Here is a 24,962-nt window from a genome sequence, read left to right as displayed (position 1 = left end):
GTGATTGCCGAATGTGATAAATAAATTCATATTATTGGTTTAAATATTGAATACTCCTATTTGTATTCTTTAAGCTCAAGAGCAAGGGGGAACTAAATCCGATAAAGGGAAGGAAAAAGTAATTGAATAGCCATTAAAGTTGTTCGACAACATCCGAGGTAAGTCTTCAAGTAATGACCCTATTTGAATTATAATGAAATGATTAGTCATACTATGATGGATAGCCGAATGTGCATAGAGACTATGTTATAAAGCCAATTGAAATCATGCTCTTTGTGTGTGGCTATTGAGCCGAAATTGGAAAGGTTTAATAAATGCTTTGTGTTTGAGCCTTAGTAACGAAAGTGAAATATGGATGTGTCATGATTGTTGATATATGTGTGCATGAGCATTTGAATGATATCCGGGCTAAGTCCCGAAGGCAATTGTGCTAGTGATTTTATCCGGGCTAAGACCCGAAGGCATTTGTGCGAGTTGATATATCCAGGCTAAGACCCGAAGGCATTTGTGCGAGTTGATATATCCGGGCTAAGACCCGAGGGCATTTGTGCTTGTGGTTATATCCGGCTAAATTCCGAAGAAACTTGGGTTCGAAGGTGAGCGTGTTGTGCTGTAATAAATTCAATTAATACGCTCGAAAAACCCAAACGATAAGGTATGTTTGCGTGTGCAACGGAAAAGTCGATTCGTTTTAAATAGTATTCGTTCAATCGACTAACGAACTTTCAGCTTTTAGATAGGTTAATACCTTGTGTGTATATGTTGATGAAATGTGAAGTAAGTATGTTTATGAGAATTTGTATTAATAAAGTGATTCATTTAGCTATGTGAATGTAATACTTTAGTCAAAGCCGATTTCATTACTTGAAACTTACTAAGCTTTAAAATGCTTACCCCGTTGCTTTGGCTTTCTGTTTTATAGATTTGTTCGTTAGATATCGGATTCGGGATCATCGAAGTCGAAGTCATCCACGCTATCAAAGCCCATTTGGTACTCTTTTAGTTGAACTCTGGATATGGCATGTATAGGACTACCCGTTTGTTGTGGGTCATGGACCCTTTGGATTTGTATAATTTTGGATAGCCATGCGAAAATGGCTTATATATGTTTGAGCATAATGTTACATCATTTGGTATGGATATGGTTATTGACAGGTGTGGATATGCTTAACAAGGATTGGCCATGGGAATGGTTAATCACTATCATAATTTGTGCTATTTATGCTAAAAGGGCTAGTTGAAACATGGAAACTATGAAATAGGTAAAGTCTACCTTAAAGGCAGATGCTGACAGCAGTAGTGATGTAGATTTGGAAAATCACTAAAAATAGTAGGAATGGAATTAAATAGTGAATAAATTATGTAAACGAACCTTAATGAATCTATTTTCATAGGAAAGTAACAAAACAATCATATGGACAGTATGTTAAGAGATATTCAGGTTATCGTGAGATAGGGCCAGAACGGTTTCTGGATTTCCTGTTCCGACTTTGGAAATTCATTATAAATCAAACAGAGACAATTAGGAGTCATTCCATATATGTATAGATTCCTCTCTGAGTCTAGTTTCTATAGAAACAAACGGCATCAGTATTGAAGCCCTGTACAGGGAGATATCCAAGTCGTAATGCGCAAAGGTCAGTGTAGTCGATCCCTGTAACATGGGAGAATTTGACTAATAAACTGTACTAATTGGCCCAACCAAAAATTCTAGAAAAAAATATGTAGATGGAAATATAAGTCTAGTTTCAGGGAAAATTTACGAAACTGGATTCCGAGTTTCTGAACTCAAGATATGATTTTTAAAGCGACTAGTACGCAGATTGGCAGTTTCTGGGAAATTTTTTTTATAAGTGGTTTAAAGTCTGTTAACACCTCGTGTTCGACTCCAGTGACGGTCTCGGGTTCGGGGTGTTACAGATGATCTGCAAGAGTTTGTTCATTCTCTATCCTACATGTATCAAATGAGCACTACAGCCATATTTTTTGTGCCTCCTATTTGCTACGCTCATTTGGCAGCTTCACACAGGGGCAATTTATGAAGATTAGGGATGCTTTAGAAACATCATCGAGTCATGGTGGGATGTATGCTCCAGGAGTAATCTCTGTACCTCAAATTTCCAGGTTGAAGGATAAAGTCAGCAATTTCATTCTTGTCTGCTGAGAACCATTGAACCATCTTTTTGTAGAGTTTGACAAACAACAGCCAGGATGGCTGCTGGGGTAATCCCTTTCTCATGGGTTTATGAATCAAGATTTTTCCTCCAAGCTTTGATGGAGTCAAGAATTGAATACCTCTAGTAAACTTAACTTGAAAGTATTCATCCAAAGCAAATTACCAAGAATGGATGACACAGACTTATGACAAAGAAGGTTCGTCCAAAAGAATCTCATAAAGGAAACCTTGCAAAAGGATGCCGAATTGGGAAGGGCCATATGTTACGAAAAGGGCTTTCTCTAGAGGTGCATTGATTTTGACAAGAAATGGATAGGAAGAATTTATCTGATCCAGTGAATTCGGACTCAGTCAAAGAGTACTTTGTCTGAAGGGGAAGGGAAGCCAAGGTGAAAACCCGCAAAAGGCACTTTGGGACTTCTATTTCAAAAAAAAAGAGAAAAAAAGAAAAGAAAAAGAGAAAAAAATAAAGAGAAAAAGAAAAAAATGGAGAGGCCAAAGTGAAAACTCGCAAAGGGCGCCTTGAGACCAAATGGGTTTTGAGTTGAAAACCCGAAAGGGCAGCTCAAATTTGGAAAGTCATGCAGTGACCTTGCTATACCGGATTCGACGAGAAGTGAAGTATGTTACATATCGAGGCATCAATGAATTACTTTGAATCTTTTAAACACGTGTTGAACTTAAGAAAGTCTTCATGGAGCTGGTGTATAGATGCTCAAGCGGCGATATCTGGGGCATCTGATTTTTTGTCCTGTTTACTATCTTTGGATTCTCTTTCTTCTCAAAGATAGATTCCTAGATTAACCTCCTTTGTCTTTTTGATAAATCATTATCCTCAAGATCAATTTAATCGTCCCATTATTAATAAAGTGTGTTGCATAGAAATAATGATTGATGAACTAAATATCTTTACAAACGAAGTTTTGCATATTACTCTGGAAATTTCTAGATAATACAAGAAACTGAAACAAGACAATTTTTTAAAGAATTTCCATATTTGAGGGTCGGATGTACTCGGGGAAATTTCTTCTTCAGTCCAAAAAGGTGGTTGGACATTTTAAATTGATCTTAAGAAAGGATCATTTCATAAACATCTCCAGCGGGTCACAACATTTGGAGAATGGCACAATAGGACTAAGTTGATTCAAAGCATACAAGCAGAGTATGATTGATACATCAAGAAGTATAAAGTTAAAACTTCGATGAGGGAATGAGTGATGACGCCCGAAATAAGGGTCATATTCATAACATTTTGCATTATAACATGTCTAATTAGGAGAATTTGACTCACTTCGATCATAGGCATGAACTCATACGCATTCTACAGGTTATGTCTTTTATGGGACAATGTAGATCAAAGAAACAAGATTTGGCATCCCTATGTTTATAGGGAACAGATCGAAGATAGTAGATTTGACATTCCTGTGCTCTCTGCGAAGCAGATTGAAGATTCCAGCATGGCATCCCTGTGTTTATAGGGAACAAGTTGAAGATAGCAGATTTGGCATCCTTGTGTTTATAGGAACAGATCAAAGATAGCAGATCTAACCTTTAGATGTTTATACTGAAGCAGATCCGAGATGATTTGGCATTCTTGTGTTTACAAGGAACAAATCGAGGACATAGCAGATTTGACTCTCAGACGTTCTCAAATATAGTAGATCTAACCTTCAGATGTTTATACTGAAGCAGATCCAAGATGATTTGGTATTCTTGTGTTTACAAGGAACAAATCGAGGACATAACAGATTTGACTCTCAAACGTTCTCAAATATAACAGATCTAACCTTCAAATGTTTATACTGAAGCAGATCCAAGATGATTTGGTATTCTTGTGTTTACAAGAAACAAATCGAGGAAATAGCAGATTTGACTCTCATACGTTCTCAAATATAGCAGATCTAACCTTTAGATGTTTATACTGAAGCAGATCCAAGATGGTTTGGCATCCTTGTGCTTACAAGGAACAAATCGAGGATATTGCAGATATGGCTCTCAAATGTTCTCAACAGACTTAAGATGTTTGGCATCCTTGTGCTTACAAGGAACAAATCGAGGACCTTGCAGACATGACTCTCAAATGTTCTCAAACAGACTCAAGATGGTTTAGGCATCCTTGTTCTTACAAGGACAAGTCGAGGACCTTGCAGATATGATTCTCAAATGTTCTCAAACAGACTCAAGATGATTTGACATCCTTACAAATCGAAGAAGCAGACTCAGTGTCTCTGTGTTTGGCAGAAAACAGATCAAAGATATCAACATAGCATTCTTGAGGTCGTAGGGAGAAGGTAGAAGACCATTCGAGGAAAAGATCGCAAAGATTGGGCTAGGCCGGGCAAATTTGGTCCTTTATGGTCTTTGCGCAATTCCTATTACATAGCAATGAGCAAAAAGGGGCAGCTGTAGACACTCAATTTTGCCCGGCCCATTTCAGTATTTAAAATAATAAACCCCCCAAAAAAAACGAAGTCCAAGTTCAGTCCAGAATTACAAATATAATTTGGCCCGATCGTGGATATGATGGCATCTAGAATATAATCTTCTATTTTTAGATATTAGTTTTGTAAACTCTTAGAATTTTTAGATATCCTTATTTACGTTTAATGAACCTTGATCCTTGTATACGACGTTGGATTTGGGGGGCTAATATAATAGTGCTCCCTCTTGTAAAACTGAGTTTGGGAGCATAGATTCTGAGAGCATTCATCATTTCTTCTTGCGTTTTATCTCTCTGGTTTGTTCTTATTTTATTCTTCGTTTATCTTAGTTTTTCACCTTTTTTATTTCACCCATTTTTTATATACTTTTAAACTTATTTATTTTTATATATTATTTATATATTATTTTATTTTCAAATTTGTAATTATTATTATATATTATATTTACTTATTATCTTATATTTATTTATATTATACATTATTTTAAAACTTACATTTTTTATTATATTATAATTATTTCATTTATTATTATTTTTATACTATCATATATTATCTATTTAAATTCACTATTAATATTATTTTTATGTATTATTAATTTTATATTTGATATAATACATTCATATTTTTTTTTATTATTTATCTTAAATTAAAGTTTATCTATATATATTATTTACCCATTTCTAAATTGTATTTTATTATATACACATTATCCAAATTACTCCTTTATTTATTAAACTTTTTATATTTTTTATATTATAAATTGTCCATGTATTAAATCTATTTTCATGATTTTATAAAGTGTTGATTGCTTGATAATATATGTTACTATATTATTATTATTATTTTTATATTATTGTATTTGTTTGTCTTGTTTTGTTTTATACATCATATATATACATCATTTTCTCGTTTATTAATATGTTTAATAAATGTTGAATTACATGTTTATATTTTATCTTTCTTCTTTAATATATGTTGTTTTTTATGTATATTTTACTTATTTAAAATTTGCCATATTTTATATTTCTTATATATATATTAATTATGTATGACATTTATGTTATTGTTATTATGCTTTTATTTACTATTTCTATAATATGTTATTTGTATGTTATGTTTTATTTGTTATGTGCTCCTTCATGCATCAGTTTTAAAACGAGACTTCAAAGTTTCAAAATAAAAAGGCAATGCTAGGTGTTTGGAAGCTTCGAAAAGTAGTGCCCTAACTTATTGGGTTGCAATTTTCTCGTTGAGTTCGAATAGTCAAGTACCCTTTTAATTTTTTTTAAGGTTTTCAAAATACGAGCAACTATCTTGGAATTTCAAAGCGTTGTGTCCTAACTTATTGGATGTGGCATTTTGTCGTTTCGAGATAGGGATTTCAAAAAGGGGGGCTAACTTAGTGTCAATATTTTGATACGAGTGAATCTCAATTTTCAAAATCAAAATATTCTGAAGAGGATTGCATCTTAAAATTTTTGAATTTCCGACATTAAAGACACTTGATAATCAATTAGGTACCAATTTTTGGGCGTTACGAGGGTGCTAACCCTTCCTTGTACGTAACCGGCTCCCGAACCCATTTTCTGATTTCGTAGACCAAAACTAATGATTTAAAACAAAACATTTTATAAGGTGATCCAATCACACCTAAAAAGATTGGTGGCGACTCCCGTTTTTGTTTTTTAAATCGATTCCCATTTTCCAAACTCGATTTGAATATATAACTAGAGTTAACAAAAGTTTGATAAAATAGAGCCTAAAAAAATTCTAATTCATTACAAGATTTCATACAAAATGTTTCTACATGCCTCCTTGCCCACGAAATGAATGATACAGAAATAAAAGAAGGCTCGCAATAACAATACTTTGGCATAGTCCTTCAAGTTCTATTCCTTCAATTATATTCCTGATAAGGAAAAGATAACCGAGTAGTTCAAACGAACTTAGTGAGTTCTAAGACAAAGAAGCACATATAAATCATCCAACAGTATTCAAGTAACACTAGACTCGTCAGAAGGGTTTAACATAAGATCATAATACGCCATTGGCGTAAACCACATACAGACAACACAATGTACAAACTTAATACACATAAGGACGGTTACTATACGCCAACTTAACCATAGCGAATACACGACCCATCTTAAGCCAGCCATGTACCAAAAATTTAGAATCAGAAACATATCAATAGTCGCGTTCATATTCATACACTCCCTTAACTCCTCATATCATTTCTGTTCAAATAAACATGTTTTCTTGTGATTTGCCAATCTGGTTTGCAATGTAACTGTTGTACCGAAGGCATCACAAACATATCCCCTTTCTTTATCACCACATCTCACACCACATATATCATACTCAAATGGTATTTGCTTGAGAAAAAAGGATGGTATTTACTTCAAAACACATATAGACTATACTCATACTAATGACATTTACCACCACCCACAAAAACACTATTCATGTGATACTGAAAGTGATTACTTACCTTACATAATTTATACAACAATGGAATTCACAACACATGAAAGTAAGAAGGAACTCACTAAAAACTCTAGTACAGTGATCTACATAGCAAGTTCTTTGCCTTAATCGTTGGGACTTCATTAACTTCTTGAGCTAAAAAGAAGATAAATATTCCTATCAGATCATTAAACTATTGAAACTTAACATACATGCAAGAATTGGTAGCAAATAACCCAGAATCATGAAGTTTCCTTCCTCATGAATAGTTTCAAGGTCTAAGCATGCAATACAATAAACATGTGAATTTCTTCGATAATAACCTAAAGGTGTACTAGAAATTACCAGTAAGCTGGTACAAACATAGGTGTTAGCTAAACTCTACGAACCCTCTTCGATGAAGCTCTATACACTAGGGTTTTTCAAAAATTTATAGAGTAATTCAGGGAAGAATAAGACTTAAAGATGATTCTTGATGGCCAACGTTATCCTTATATACTTATGCAACAGGGACAAGGTTAGTAGAAAATGAGATAGTTCCACTAATACCCTTGATTCTCATAATTAATCGCACTTAACAAGCTTTAAGTCTAATCATCTACGATATTCTAATTCAATCCTAACTAAGTCATCATAACGTACACTAAATATATAAATAAATCTGTCAAACTGTGAACTTAACGAGTTCACCCAAAACATATGGGGTGCACAGATACTTAACAGAAAAGTTCACCGAGCCCTAGAGTTCGCCAATACATAGAGTTCACCAGTTGGCAAATCCCATAGAGTATACTCCTCTGCCAAGAGTGGGTGTGGCGCAGGCATGGGAATAGTGTAAGAAATTGTCTTGGAGTATGATGAATTGTTAGTAGATAGTCTTAGTAATGTATTAAGAAATTTCAAGTAATTAGGTTATTGCAGGAAAGTGTTATGCACTGAGTTGGTCATTTACGATCTTGGTTACATCCTAATGTGGTGATTAGGAACAAACGACGGATTAAACCCTAAAAATTATTTATATATAATTCTTGATTCTTTTACATAGTCATTTACAACTGTAAGCCAAGAGCATCGCATATTAAAGAGGATTATGACGCGTGTCAAATTGCCATAGGTAATCTTTGTGGCAATATATGAAATGGAAACCTTTGTAGTGGTCTATGAAAAGGAAAGTCTTCATGGCACATTCTAAAGGAAGACCATTGTGGCAACATCTGAAGGGAATGCTTTTGTGGCGGACCTTGACAAAGAAGAATGGTAAGTATGACAAACCATGGAAGAATGATAGGTATGACTAGCTTTGAAGAATGGTAAGTATGGTAGGCCCCGAAGAAATGTCATTTGTGGTTAGCTCTGAAAGACTAGAAGATATGGTAAACACAAAGGAATAGTAAATATGGCGAACTCTGAAGGAATAGTTCATATGGCAAACACTGAAGGAATAATACATATGGCAAACCTAACTGAATAGTGCGTATAGAGAACACTAGAGAAACAATTCCATAAGAAATGTTGTGGCATATCCTGCATAGTCTTAAGGTATGTATAGAGAAATGGAATGTGCCAGGGAAGTGGTGAACTCATAGTACGAACCAAGTAGATTAGAAGAACAACTCGATCTATAGTGTTTTGTAGGTATGGACTCTAAAATGGGAATAGTTAAGGAATCACAAAATGGTTGGTTGAAGAACATAAGTAATGTACAGAAGATGCTAAGGGTTAGAATGGTCACAAAGAAAGGTATGGCATCTATGGTATAAGAAGATAGGTACTTGCTAAAGTCAAGTCAAAGAATGCAGATCAATGGGATGATAATGAAATTTCTAGATCTATTGAATTGAGACAATATAGATAAATGTAGGTTAACTCACTAAGTTTTCATGAACTCACCTTTGTGTACTATGTTACAAATAATTGTTCGGTTTATGCTAGGAGAGACAACGCAAAGGCTAAGCCCAAGGTGGCAGGATTGACTATTATGCATACAGAACATGTTGGCAGCACAATTGTAGTTAGTAATATCACTAAAGGCTATTATGCATAAAAAAAATAGTATAATGTATTTAAGTTATGATATTCACTTGTAAGTGTTCGCTATTTGAAGCCTTGTACAAAGGTTGTTAATATCTCCAATACATCTAGTTGTAAGTTAGTTGGAACAGTACTCTTAAATAAGACGTAAATGCCAAAACAATTTTTGTATGTTATGTTTTCTTTCTTTTACGCAAGTCTGTGAATAGAGGTGTAACACGCAAGATCCAGATTCGATGAATTAGATCGAGTTGGGGACATTACAAATAGTCTGTATAGTGTTAGGATTTTATGCCCTTATTGTAGTGATTTTTAGCATTATGCTTATTTTTCAAATAGATCGGTTAAACAAAATTCCATGGTTAAATTATTATCTTTTATATGATTATCCTCAATGATTTTTGCATGAAAAACAAAATGAATAAGCAAATATTGACTCATTGATTACCTAATATTATGTTGCATCATAAAGATGGATTATAGTTCTGGAAGACAACTTAGATTAGTAGGTAATCTAAATTGTCTGTAGTATGAGGAATCAAAATGAGCAATTGATTCATGGGGCTATTATGTTATCTATTAATAAAATTAAGGAGATACCTTGTCTTGGGTATGAAAGCAGATGTGTAACACCCCTTGTTCGATCTGGTCATCGGACTCGAGCTATAGGATACTACAACAGTACAACTTGCACTTTTACTATAGCACTCATGTTAACGAAACTCGTGTATTGACATAGTTTGCATGTCAATACTGCTCAAAGATTTACACAACAGGCAGATTATTACTTTACATACTATCTTATGCTTACATACTTTATAGAGAGCTCTCACATACTCACCATACAAAGTCAGTTCATACATAACAATTTTAATGAATCAGTTTGCACATACTTGACAAAACCAACTCGCATATGCATTACAGAGTCAATTAGCACATGACTACTTACAGAATAAGTTCACTCATACGTTACATTATAATTCGCATATAGTTTGCATATAAACACAGTTCACATGTAAACACAGCTCGGATATAAAGATAGCTAGCATGTAAACATAGCTCACACATTGTCATTGTTCGTTCATAACTATTTATATAGAGTTCACATATAATTATCTTACAAGTCAAATATAGTGATAGTTCACATATTCAAGTAATCACATATACCTAATAAGACCTAAATACATTCACCAAGTATTCAAGCATAATAATGAAAATCTTGTTAAACAAATGCTTCTTTCACCACTTGATGCATTTTCAACAAACACACACACACACACACACAAATATATATATAACATGTAGCCATTCAAATTCCAAGCCACATTTATGATCCAGAATACCATAATTCAACATCTCATAACATCATGGTTTCATACCAAACCATACCCGCAAATACCATTTTGATGCCATCCAAGACATCGCATTAAGTTATCACCCAATCATCACATATTCAACAATTTTACACCATTCACATAGCATTACCTCAACCATTCCACATTCAAAATTTAGCCATCATACACATTTATATACATAACATGTAAACATCCAAAATCAAGTATCATATAGGCTCAAGTTCATGAATAATAAAAATGATACATATAAAATACGACTTCTATATACATACCACATAACCAAGTTCAAAATGATTAAAAATCTACTGAGTCAAAAGCTGTATAGTGTAGATTCCTAGTTGATCCAATCGACGTGTTCTGTAATATCCTGAATTAGGGCTTAATCGGAATAGTGGTTTCGTGACCACAAATCCGAGATAGAAATAACTATTTACAATGATTTTGATGTTTATGATATGATTGCATGATTGTGTGAAAATTTCGTGATGAAATTCTATGCCTAAAGTGCTTAAATTGAAAGTAGGGACTAAATCGAATAAGTTGCAAAACTTGCATTCTAGAAGTTTTTAGTATGAAATTGTTTTGGAATATTAATGAGGAGGTCTTAAATAGCAATTTGACCAATTTTAAGTTCATGGACAAAATTAGGACATGGAAGGAATTTTGGAAAGTTTAGTAGTAAGGGTATTTTGGTCATTTAGTTATTAAAATGAATTAAAAACAAAATTAAAAGCCAATTTTTGTCCATCTTCTTCATTAGGCCGAAATTTCAAGGGTTCTCCATAGCTAGGGTTTGTTTCAAGCTTCCAAGCTCCATAGTAAGTGATTCCAAGCCCCGTTTTTAATGTTTTTACGTTTTTGGAATCCCGGAAGCTCGATTAAGCTTATGCTAGCAATAATTCAACCTAGGGTTTATATTTGGAAAAATACCCATAGGTGAAATTCGTGTATTTTGATGTTTTATGATAGAATATGGGGTTTTAAATTATGTTAGACAACTTGTGCTGCTCGGTTTTAGTGAAAACGAGTAAAAGGGCTTAATCGGCAAAACTACCTAATAGTCATAAGTATATGTTAGAGAGAGAATTTGTTGTTGCCATAGAAGGGAAAAGTGATCAGCATGTTATAAAACATAAGAATACAGAATAAAGTTTAATTCCCGAGCCTAGGGGCAAAAGTGTAATTATGCAAAAGTTTAGGGGCAAAAGTGTACTTTTTAAAGTTCGTATTAAATACTGTTTTGATGAATGTATGTATTAAATAAGATTAATTTGGTATTATAGATCAAGAAAAACGAGATTCAAGTCGTGATCGAGGAAAAGAAAAGATTGTGGACTAAATTGCAAAATCTTTATATTTTGGTACCAAGGTAAGTTCATGTGTAAATAATGTAGCATAAATGTTATTTTTAAGTTATTAATGTTAATTATATGATATGCTGATTTTTAATCATGAAATATTATGCTTTGTGGTTAATGTTGAGTAATATGCAAATTATGTTTACTACTTGATAAATATGAATTGCTACCGAGTATCGGTTCCGATATTCCATGGAAGACGGCAAATGTGAGATCGAGGGAAAAAGCCCGTTTGAACCTTAGGAATAGATTAGGATACAAGTGACATGTCACTAGGATGGTTGAGCATCCGAACTCGTTGAGTTGAGTCCGAGTTCACTTATGGATGCAAATGTCCGAACTCGTTGAGTTGAGTCCGAGTTCGTGAGATGTAACTAGGCATCCGAACTAGTTGAGTTGAGTCCGAGTTCATTTACGGATGCGAACGCCCGAGCTCGTTGAGTTGAGTTCGAGTTCACTTAGGGTCGGGTTACATGATTTCTTGATTACATATGTGGCACTTATGTGCAAATTATCCATGTATCCGAGTTATATTCCGATGTGTTCAACGGGTGAAATTTCTAGTTTAATGGAAGAGCACTTAAGATATAAGTGACGTTTTGGGTAAGTGTTGTGAAATGGACACTTTGGACAGGTATGTTCTTAACCCTCGGGTTGAAAATAGATACAACAACGATAATGTGGTAAGATGATGAATGATGTTTAAAGATGTGATATATGTTTTGGTGGTACCATGCTAAAGTTGTTTGGTATATTTGTATTGTTATGTTACTTGTTATTTACATATGAACTTACTAAGCATTTATGCTTACTCCTTCCTTTTCATTCACTGTAGTTTTGAACAAGCCGGCTCAGTAATCGGGACAGGTCGAAAGTTCGATCACACTATCCAAAGGACTTTTATCTTGGTAAATGGCTTGTACAACTACTTAAGTATGGCATGTATAGCAATATACTTATTTTGTGTAAATAGTTTTATGATATGGTCATGTTTGGTTGAGAAAATGTTTGATATTGATAAGTCACGGTGATGGCTAATTTAGATCATGTTTGATATCATGGAAGTTTAATAGGTTATCTAGTTCATAAAAATTCATGGAAAGATGAAACTTGCCTTAAAACAGAATATTGCTGCAGCAATGACATGAATTTGAAAAATCACTAAAAATAGTATAAATGGAACTAAATGATAAGTAAGTTATGAAATTGAAGCTTAATGAGTCTATTTTCATATGGATTGAACAAAATAGGAATATAAATTATATTTTATGAGATATTTAAACTTTTGCGAAATAGGGCCAGAGTAATTTTTGGATCCCCTGTTCTGACTTTAAAAATTCATAATAAATTTTACAAAAATAATTATAAGTTTTTATTTATATTTACAGATTCCTTATTGAGTCTAGTTTTAATAGAAATAAACCTCATAGTCATTTAAATTTTTTATTGAGATATATCTGATTCGTAATACACAGAGGTCAGAGCAGTCAAACCCTGAAACAGGGGATAATTTAATTAATAAAATGTACTAATTGGCCCAATAAAAAATTATATAAAAAAATTAGTAAATAGATATAAGAGTCTATATTCAGGGAAAATTTACGGATCTTGATTTCGAGTTTCGTAACTCGAGATATGATTTTTCTTGTAACTGTGACGCGAGTAGCTAGAAAGCTGTGAATGTAGAAACAAATGATTTGAAGTTCTTAAATTGATAAATTATGTTCGGTAACCCTCAAGCTCGACTCCGGTGATGGTCTCGGGCGGGGGCGTTACATGTTCTACAAAACAAAACTACAAGCCAATAAGCATAATTGAGTAAGCATTTCGAATGCTTAATAAGTAAATAGAAGCTAAAGCAGTAAACTCACCTTAATTCACAATTAATAAAGCGAATTAGCTAACTATATCACTTTCCTATTTTCATATTTAACATCAATAAGGTGAGATTATCAAATATAGGCCTTATAGCATTTCAATCTATAAGATACAATTAAACTCAACTCAATTCCATTCAACTAGTATCATAAAAATATATACACTTCAGTTACATTATCCAATCATTATATAACATATCAGTTCAGAACATATATCATCATTTCAATCATTCAGTCTTATATTTCCATTTCTATCACATTACATATTACCATTCATTCAATTACCTTGTTTCCATAATTGTTTAGCCCAATGAACTATAATAAACAGACACAGATACGCGAGTAACCACCAAAACACACCATATTGTTCGTTTGAGCGATAACTCCAATACACACCTGAGCACCAAAGTTCTAAGCCCGTAGGCATTATATGTCATAAGATATTAGATCCTTCCAAAACACACCAAGTTCTTCGTAGAGACAATCAATAACAGTGGTCTCTGTAGAGACAAAGCTCGGTAATCCGCAGCAAATGCTAGATTTCAGTATAAACAGTGAATTCTTCGTACATCAATATCATCAAATACCATATCCTGTAAAATGCGCAAATAAGCCTATTGGCATGCCAATTGTATCCTATCCTTCCTTACATTCATTCGAGCACATTTAACACATTAGTTCATTTCTTTACAATTCAGTCATTTTTTCACCTTTTTATCTAAATTAGTATACAATTCAAAATACATTCACACAACATAAATTTATAATTAAAACATATACATTACATTAGCATATAGAACTATACCATATGAACTTACCTAGCAAAAATGGTAGTATACGAGTTATTGATGATTAAACCTTAATTTTCCTTTTCTCAATTATCTAATGGTTAATTCAAATCTTGATCTATTCAGTAATTTATTTCAATTTATCAATTTCAATCACTTATACTATCTCATTCCACGTATATGACATATTAATTTCACTTTTCACAATTTTCCCTAAAGTTTTGTATTTTATTCGATTTAGTCCCTAATACTAAAATAATCATATCTTTCACATTTAAGCCCCGTTTTGTAATCTGATTTCAATAACATCATTCTACAACCCTCCAATATCTATAATTACATAAATTTCATGCTATTTTTGAATTATTTTCATTTTAGTCCTTATACTAAAAACTAGCATTTGAACTTTACAATTTAATCCATTTTTTTCATTTGTAAGCTTAAAAGCTAACATTTAAACACCAAAAGATTCAAAATTAATCAATGGTAACTTTTATAAAATTCAACAGTTTTACGAATTAATACTGGAGTTAGCTAAATCGAGCTATAATGATCTCAAAAACATAATTTACGAAAAATGGATTTTATAATCACTTACATGCAAGGGCCAATTGCTAAGAATTTTTTAAGCTCTTAATTCTTCCTTCAATGGTGATATTCGGTAGAGAAGATGGAATGAAACTCATTCTCTTTCTTTCCATTTTTGTTTCTTTTAATTAATGCCTTAATTTCGTTATATTTAATTTTTAACAAAACAATTGTTAAAATTATGCACCAACCATCCACAATAATATATTATGGCCTAATTTCCATTTAAATCCTCAAAAATTTCTATTTAAGCCTTTTAACTAATAGAAATCAATAGTGATTAATTTTTTATGATTTTTACAATTTAGTCATAGTACCTTAATTACTAATCATTCAATAAAATTGTCAGATCAAAATCAATATAATGCTATAATAGAATCGTAAATATTAATAAATAATATTTACTTACTTGATTATCAAAAAATGGGGTTTTAAAACCGCTATTTCTGGTTCCATTGAGAAACAGGTTGTTACAGGATAAGTCCCAGAAAATAGAAATAGAGTTGTGATTGTCTAGATTGACAATACATCAAACATGACCCAAGTTGAATTTATTCTAGATCCATGTATGAATTTATTCACTCATGGCACTTGTAGTGTGACTTACTTCAATCTTGAATAAGTGACTGACCATGTGTACCTAACTCATATACTTTGATATATTGAAAGCTTGTGTTCCATTAGTTTCAAAACTTAAAGCTAATATGTTGGGTTTGTGACTTATGCCTGACATGGTTTCACTTACAATAATGAAATACATAGCTCGATTACAGAGCAAATGGTATCCTCTCACTAACATTGTTTGAATTATGAAAAAAGAACGTGAACATGAGTCATTCATCAGGGATGAATTATTGTTATTACTATTTTTTATCGTGGAAGATGCAATGGTAACCATGAGATGAAATAAGATCATATTGGGTGAACGAATTTAACCTAAGAAGATTAAGCATATTCTAAGAAGGCAACATACTAGTGACAAGGTCATTAGATAGAGCATAAATCTAGGTTGCTTTCATAATGGTATATAACAAAGTCAATCATGGTAATTTTAGTGTATTGACTCCATAACTAAATAATGTTGTAAGTAATAGATGAAGAGTCGAAACTTAATTAACAAGTATTTAAGCCCTAATTATATATGTGTTACCGACCCATCTGCTAACTCAACACAACTCTAAATGAATTGCAAATTAGAATCGATATTATAAATGAATGAAAATGACTAATGAGAAATATATTGCATGAATATAGTCAAAACTGAAGACACAATTGAATACAAATTAGAATCTAAGTGTGTGTGTGTGTGCCAACCACCACACTGGAGGTTTGGTAGAACTCTTGGTTTTCTATTAAAATATCATATTTTTCCTCTCTTACTATTTTAGTAAAACTCTTGTGATTTTTCCTTATATATAGGAACAATGTGGTAGTCGAATGTATACAAAACTGAAATGAGGATACTATGCCAAAATTTAGTGAAATTTTATTTAGGCTAAAAACGTATTTTTCGTGAGTAATCGATATTTAAATTTGTGAGATTATAATTGTAACTTTCCTAACAATTATAATTCAAATTTATGATTACAAAGTTTTTATTTTGGTTTCCCCATAGAGAAAGTTAACTTTACCCACTAGAAAGTTACGGTTTTCATTTTGTGTTCGGTTCTTGATAAGAGCCCACTCTCATAGCATCCAGGATTTCAAGAATAGTGAAGAATATCATTCAATTGAAAGTCAGGAGGTCTTGTTGCTAGATCCAAAATTTGATAAGATTCCCTAGCTTGGAAATACGAGTACTTGATTTGGTTAAATTTATTACTATAGATATCACAATCAAATACCCATTTTTATAAAAAAAATTTTAAAGTTTCATTGTGCCATAAAACCATTTTTCATAAATAATTTTTCCAACTTATAGTTCATCCAATTACGTAAAATATTTGAATATGTCAAAGATGTTGAAATTATAGATACCTCAAGTCGAAGGATCACATATACCACTATCACTATAAGAATTATTGGAACTATTACATAATATTCCAAGAAGCATTTTCATGGAGGGTTAATCTTTTACATTGTTCTTCTAACATTTACCCATGCATTGACTCACTATATACCAATGACAACATCTTGTTATCAATCAACTACACATTAGTCTCAATGTATTATTGTGTCTCAGCCCACAATAATAATTAATTAATGACAATTTAATAATAATCATATTATTCTAGGGACAATATTATTAATCAGTTTATTTTATACACAGAAATAAAGAACGCATATAATAATGAGAATGTATTTATTAATAAAACAAAGTAAATTAGTTTGCTATTATGATCTTCTTATGATTGATTTTTAAGTGTATTCCAACACGGTTAGTTATCATTTGTTGAGGTAAGCTTGACCTTGGGTTTTGACCTAATAATTTTGGGGTTAGTATAGCACAAATAGTTTTAAATTATTTTTTCAATTACTAATAAAATATATTTTTATTTAAATTTAATTATAATATATAAAAATATTTTAATAGTTAATTTATTTTGTTGTGTGAAAAGATATTATTATATTTAAAATTTTAAACATACAAGAGAATTATGAATGTAAAAAGAAGCTGTTCTAACTAGCTTTATCTTTTTTTCTTTTTCTGAATTATCTATATTAATTGTTCTTGAATAATCATACTTTTCTTTCGCATTACTGTTTGCAACTTGACCTGTCGAAACCCAAAAGGTGCAATTGCCATTATAATATGTACTTGTTGTTGGAAGGATGCACTTGAAAAATTTATTAATTAAAGGTCCCATTTCTCGATTAATCCTTTCATGTTATTAATTGGACATCTTTGAAAATTACAAATACATTTGCAAACCCATTTTGGTAGAAGCTTTTCGCTTAATTGATGTTTTAATTGACATTGGATTGAGGATTCAAATACGGATAACCGAATACTCCCTCCCCTTAAAAAATAGATAATTTTAATTCTAAATATGGACCAAAATACCAAATAACATAAGTGAGAGCACATGCATTGTAAGGGTGATGATAAGTCAAAAACAAAAATTCAGCATCTCAAGAAACCCTAATTGTCTACAAGTAGAAATTGATAAGGTTTATTGGTGAAGAGTGATGGGTTGAGCTATGTATGGCAGGTTTGCGAGGCGTTGATTCGTGTGTTGTGGGCACATAAGGAAAAAGGGTCGCCATCTTGCACTTCCTCATCTCACTTTCCCATTAGGTGGCTTGAAAGCTACCTTTCTATCTCACTTCTCTACCTGTTTACGGGGTGAGTTGGTGGCTATTTCAATTTTTTTTTCTCTATTTAGATCAATGCAGTGTTGCCCCGACTTGAATCTATTATTTAATTTTATTAAATTTATATAAAATCAAATTGATTTGAAATTAATTTTTTTATTCAAACTTAAATCGATTAATTTTATATTTAGTTTGAAAATAAGAGCCAAGTAAAAATGTTTAATAATTAAATGAACCAAATAAATCATGTAGAATCAAGTATCAATGTTTCATTATATATAATTAAATTCTTTTTGTACGAAAGAGGTTGCAATTTAAGATATAAGGAGGATTGCAAATACTATACAAGTGGTTTAATATAATAGTAATGTATATTGCACTCTTAAGAGAAAAATCTAGATTCAAACATTGGAGACGATATTGTTGAGAGGAGGAGCTACGAACCCCGAACATGAATCGTAAAACATATATGAAAAATATTCAAAAAAAATATTTATTGACTTTGTATAAAATTTAGCACTCAATAAGAAAAAAAGCAAATTTAATGTTTTTAGAGAATTGAAGAAAGTTATGTATCCATGGGCAATGAGAGCAATGTGGTTATCACAATACCCATACAATTGGAAGATATAAAGGAACATGAGAGCCCTCCATTTATGTTTGGAAAAGATAAATAAAAAAAAATGAGACAAACAATATAATGCTTAGATCTGAAAAATATGATATTGATGGGTGTGTTTTTTCAAACATGTAAAGAACCCTTAACTTCAATATAAGGATAGCTGTTTGAACTCCTTTAGAATTAAAAGCTTGGTGGGTAAATGAAAAAATTGAGGATTTTGGACCACAGATGAGATGCGAGGCATCTTTTTCAGATGTTGCATTTAACATTGTGGGGACTTGGTCTCCCTTCATATTATTTGTGATGTGATTTTTCTTTCGGTCCTCATTATAATTTTTCTCCATTTTAATTTGATATTATTTATCTTAATCCGATTAAAGGAGCAGGTAGACGTGCCTTCTTAGTTAAATGGGATATTATTAGTTCTAGTCCCTTCTAATTTTCAAATATTGCCATTTCTTCAACATGATTTTTACTTTTTGCCTTCTGAGATCGTATAATTTTATTTTGGCTCCCAATACTGAGTTCTTAGCTTCTGTCCTATATATATTTTTCAAAATTTTAAAATTCAACCAATAGAAGATGAACATGTATAGACGTTTCTTATAAATGTATTTTATCATTTGCTCATTCCACCACATCAACCTTTACAAATATAAATAGTTAATGTCCCCAATTATATTTTTTGCTTATTTTTAATAGGATAAAGACTAAACTACTTCAATTAATTTGAAGGGAACAAAATTTCTTCGAATCCAATAGTTTGTTAACGAAAATTATTAATGCCCATTATAGGGATTAAATTCATCTTTTTATTTTAAGTATAATTAATATTACTCTTAACCCAATAGTATAAAGCTCTCTTACGTATTTATTCTTAACGAAGAATTTACTTACTTTCAAATAATATAAGTAGTTGGAAGAAGTGAAATTGGACTTCTTCTCTCAAGCATTTAGATCAAATTCAAATTTTCAAGTCTTAACATTATTGAGAAGGTTTTACCTGAATACTACCCCTAATCTAAACAAGTTTATACTCAAACCATACAACAATGAGAATACCCGTAATTATACCCAAAAATAATACAAAAACTCAATTATTCCGTTAAATTAATTCTGGCCCTATAATATTAATATCGAGACATTCTAACTATTTATTCCGCTTTAAAATTGAAATAGACATATGTTTTACAAAATTGACAGTTTATACATAAGACAAAGGTAGAGGTTTCTTGAGTATTCAATTCTAAGGAAGTATTTAATGTTGGGACCCGTCAAGGAAACCACAGCGCATCGGCAGCCCTATCATACACCCTAGAAAACAATATTGTATAACAAAAACACTGTCCAGTCGAGACATTGCCTTGTCCTTGTATTTCTTATTAACTTCTGCATGTGCGTGTGCTTCTCAATTACGCAATTCTCATTTCCCATACCCATAATCCTATATTTGGCCCTCCAACTTACCACTTCCTCACACATTGGTATCCACCATAAACTTTATATCTCTGTCACACCTTTTCTCTATGCGATGCCGTGGCATTTTAAATTTATATGTAATTATCATTTAAAATTAAAAAGAAAATGGAGTTATGCTATTATAGTTAAACAGTTTTTTAAAAGTCCTAAGCGCTTAATTTTTTCAATCTAAATTTTTAATTTGTTGGGTGACAATGCCAACCTTAGAGCTGATTGCTGGTTGCGGCTTCTTCAACAATATTCTCTGATTTTTTTTTCCTTTTTTTCTTTTAATTTCAATCCATAATATTGAGGTTTTGTTTTTGCTATATTTTCGTGGTTTTGTTTTGTCCATTTTATTTCCCTGAAAGCATTGCTGGTTTTAATTTTAATTATTAGTTTCTTATGAGATATGCTAAGGTAAGCATGTCACTAGATTTATTAGGAATTGTTCTTAGAGATTCTTATTATTATAGAAGACAATGATAGTGCTTATAAAATTGAAATCCAAGATGATGAAGAAGAGAATAAGTCATTTAAGACTTGCCTTCTGCATCATTGATGCGATAGGTTCCTTAGGGCTCTTAATTTGATAGTGGTAGGGTTAGGATGCAATTTTTAACAATTTGATCAATGCGATGCATCTTTAATTTGTTTATGAATACTTTTAGTGTTGCGGTTACTATCAATTTGTTTCTCTCTTTCAAAATTATTCCACAAGCATGACATTAGAGCATTAGTTTGTAGTGTACTTTTTATTGTTTGTACTATATGTCATCTCTTTGTATTCTTGTTGTTCACGATTTTTATTAATAATATTATTTTTTCTCAAAAAATAGAATTCTAAAATTCTAAAAAAATAAAATATATAAACTTTTAGAAAATTATAAAAAATTAAACTTTAAACAAAATATATAAATTTAAAAATAGTTTTAAAATTAAAAAAATACATATATAAATATGCTTAAATCTCATCCTTAAATCTAAGTTAGAAATTATCTTGGTAGCCACCATAAAATGTTTTCGGTAGAAATTTTTATATATTCAAATTAAAATTTATAAATAATATTAATTACTTAAAAAATATTTAAAATTTATATTTCATATTATAATATTAACAATGAGTTGTCATAAATTATTTTATTATATTTGTAATACAATCTAATTTGAATATTTATTAATATCAAAATAATAAAATGATATTGTGGTAAAAATGATAAAGACACAAAAAATAATTATACTTAAATTTAAATAAATTATTCCATCACTAATAAATTTTTTATTAATTTACAAGAATTATGTTTATGTGTGATTTAAATATCTCAAATATGATTTACATATTCAAATTAAATTTTATAAATAATTTGTATTAATTTTTAAAAATATTAAAGTTCATATTTCATATATCATATTAACAAATTTAAATATTATTTAAATTAACTTACTTTTACTTTAAAAGTAATACTCAACTTTTCAGTATTTTTTAATAATAATACTAAATGTATACAATCTTAAATTAAACTTCCCAAAACTACTTTTTCACAAAAACTTTTCAAAAAATAATAGTATATTAAGTCTTAGAGTTTCTTGTACACTTTTAGAAGTTTTTTTCATCGATCCAAACTGTGAGGTGAAAGAATTCGGTAAGGAGTAGTCACTATTGAAGTTAAATGAGGATTAGATGACCGGTTGAATGGGATTCAAGGTTGTTTCTATTAAGATTCGTGAAATTCCTGCAATAATTTCATCATAGTTTACTTAGTAATTTTCTTTTCAACTCATTGAATAAATAAAAATTATCACATTATCATTTAATATTTTTTTTATAACATTTAATACTTTTTTATAATGTGTTTATTGGTTTTTGCAAGTAAAATGTGTAAAAAAATATTGATTCATTGATTACCTAGAGTGGGCCGGAGCAATGAACCTATTTGAAGTGGCTCATTTTGTCCCAGAAAAACCCATGTACGAACAAGGATTAATTTTACTTCCCCACCTAGCTACTCTAGGCTGGGGGTTAGGTCCTGGCGGAGAAGTTATAGACACCTTTCCATACTTTGTATCTGGAGTACTTCACTTAATTTCCTCTGCTGTATTGGGCTTTGGCAGTATTTATCATGCACTTCTGAGACCTGAAACTCTTGAAGAATCTTTTCCATTTTTCAGTTATGTATGGAAAGATAGAAATAAAATGACCACAATTTTGGGTATTCACTTAATTTTGCTAGGTATAGGTGCTTTTCTTCTAGTATTCAAGGCTCTTTATTTTGGGGGCGTATACGATACCTGGGCTCCGGGAGGGGGAGATGTAAGAAAAATTACCAACTTGACTCTTAGCCCAAGTGTTATATTTGGTTATTTACTAAAATCGCCCTTTGGAGGCGAAGGGTGGATTGTTAGTGTGGATGATTTGGAAGATATAATTGGAGGACATGTATGGTTAGGTTCCATTTGTATATTTGGTGGAATCTAGCATATCTTAACCAAACCAATTAATATTAAGTTTCATTATATGGTTAGATTGTAATGCAAGAAGACAACTTGTATTTGTAGGTAATCTAATTGTCCGTAGTCGACGGCATTAGATTGAGCAAATTACTCATCCTAGGAATATTATGTCATTCATAAGTCCGATTGAGGATAACTTGTCTTGGCTATCGTAGTTAGACTGACTCCCAAAATCAGAGACATAGATATAATTTTCTGGATTGATAATACATCGAACAAAACCCAAATTGAATTAGTCTTATATTTGTTTATGGAATAATTCACTTGTAATGTTCATAGCATGACTTACTCAAATCTTGAGTAAGTGGATGACCACGTGTGTATGATTCATCTACTTAGATATATTGAAAACTTGTGACCTCAAGGTATTGAGCCAAAAGTTGGTATCTTAGGTACATAACTTGTGCATGATATGACTTCACTTACAATAGAGAAATCATAACATGATAAAAAGAGTAAATAGTATCCTCTCATTAGCATTACATGGATTATGAAAATGAAACATAGTCATGGGTCATTTGTTTGGGACAAATGATTTTATCATTACTAGTATAAGTAATGATATTTTTTTTTTGCGAAAGATACAACGACGAGCATGAAATAAAATGTGCCTAAATTAGGTGAATGAGTTTAAACTAAGGGGATCACAAATATCCTATGAAGGTAACATATATATGACAAGGCCAATGGATTGAAGTTTGAAACAAGTATCTTTTAAGATGATATATAATGGACAATTTTGTCTTGGTACTTTCAGTGAATTGATTTCAAGACTAAATAACTTTATAATTAATAAGCAAAAAGTTGAAACTTAATTACAAATTATTTTAGCCCTAATTATATATGTCCAGTCAGTTCGCCTAGTAACTCGCTATAACGATAAACGGTTTGGACAATGGGAACTTTGAATGAATTGACAAAATAATGAATGAGAAATAAATTACATGAATTATCATTGCAATAAATGCATTTTCTCGATAAGACAATAGATGACATAGTATTCATTTAATTTCTTTAAATTATTATTTAATTGGATAAATAACTTAAATAACTGTTTTCAGATTGAAAGTTAAATTATGTAGTCCTCTTAGTTTAATTCCATTAGACTAATTAAATAAACTTGCACATGGGTTCTAATACGGTAAAATCGTTATGATTTTTACTGAATTATAATCAATTGGATAAATTATTTTAAATTAAATTAATTAATTAATAATTAATTTGGAGGATTATTTAATTATTTAGTTAATTAAATACATGAGTTGATTTTATTTTAAGTGAAGAGGGAAGCTCGAAAAATTTGACCAACCAAGAACAACCCGATAGGCCCAATATGGGCATAAGGTTCCGCGACTATGGGAGCAATTTCCTATGGGGTGCCACCGTTTGGTATTCCCTTAGTCGTAATCAAATTGGAACTCTTTCGTTTTAATTAATTAAACTACATTAAATTATAAAATTATTCAAAAAATTAATTACTATTAATGGATATAGAAAAGAAGAATTTAAATGTTATCCAATCATGAATAATAAAAATATGAATTGATTTTCCACCAACTCAGTCTTCAATGACAAAAAATAACTTTATACTCAAATTTAAACATTCATATGTATACTATTATTAAAGTATCTAATGAAATTGATGTACGATTTAAGACCAATTCAATTTTTAAAAATTAACGATTTTATATTCAATTTTAACATTCATATAAAATAGAGAGTATATATTATTTAATATAAAATTTTAAATATTTTTATTATCTTTAAAAATATTCATTTATTTTGTCTGTAAAAAAAATCCACTTTATGTCTAATTTCCTTTTATTTTTCTCACATTTCCTTATACTTTCTCCTATTTTAGCTTGGGAGATTAAATAGTTATATGTAAATATGATTGGACTGGCCCCAATCCTAAACCATGGCCTCCAATCCAAAAGATACTGGCCCATTTGTTGGAAAGCACACGGTTGATTATTTAATATAACATTAATTTCTTACCAATCCATTTAAAATTCATACAAATTTATCACAACTTT

The 24,962-nt window shown here is 31.1% G+C and overlaps 1 pseudogene; it reads left to right on the top strand.

The window, feature by feature from the left end:
• LOC107895652 (photosystem II CP43 reaction center protein-like) overlaps positions 1-22,945 on the top strand; it is a 65,847-nt pseudogene extending 42,902 nt beyond the window's left edge.
• The last annotated feature ends 2,017 nt before the right edge of the window (positions 22,946-24,962 follow it).

The sequence above is a fragment of the Gossypium hirsutum genome, chromosome A01 (genome assembly GCF_007990345.1).
Source record: "Gossypium hirsutum isolate 1008001.06 chromosome A01, Gossypium_hirsutum_v2.1, whole genome shotgun sequence".
NCBI lineage: Eukaryota > Viridiplantae > Streptophyta > Magnoliopsida > Malvales > Malvaceae > Gossypium > Gossypium hirsutum.
This window is presented reverse-complemented; position numbering and strand designations above follow the sequence as displayed.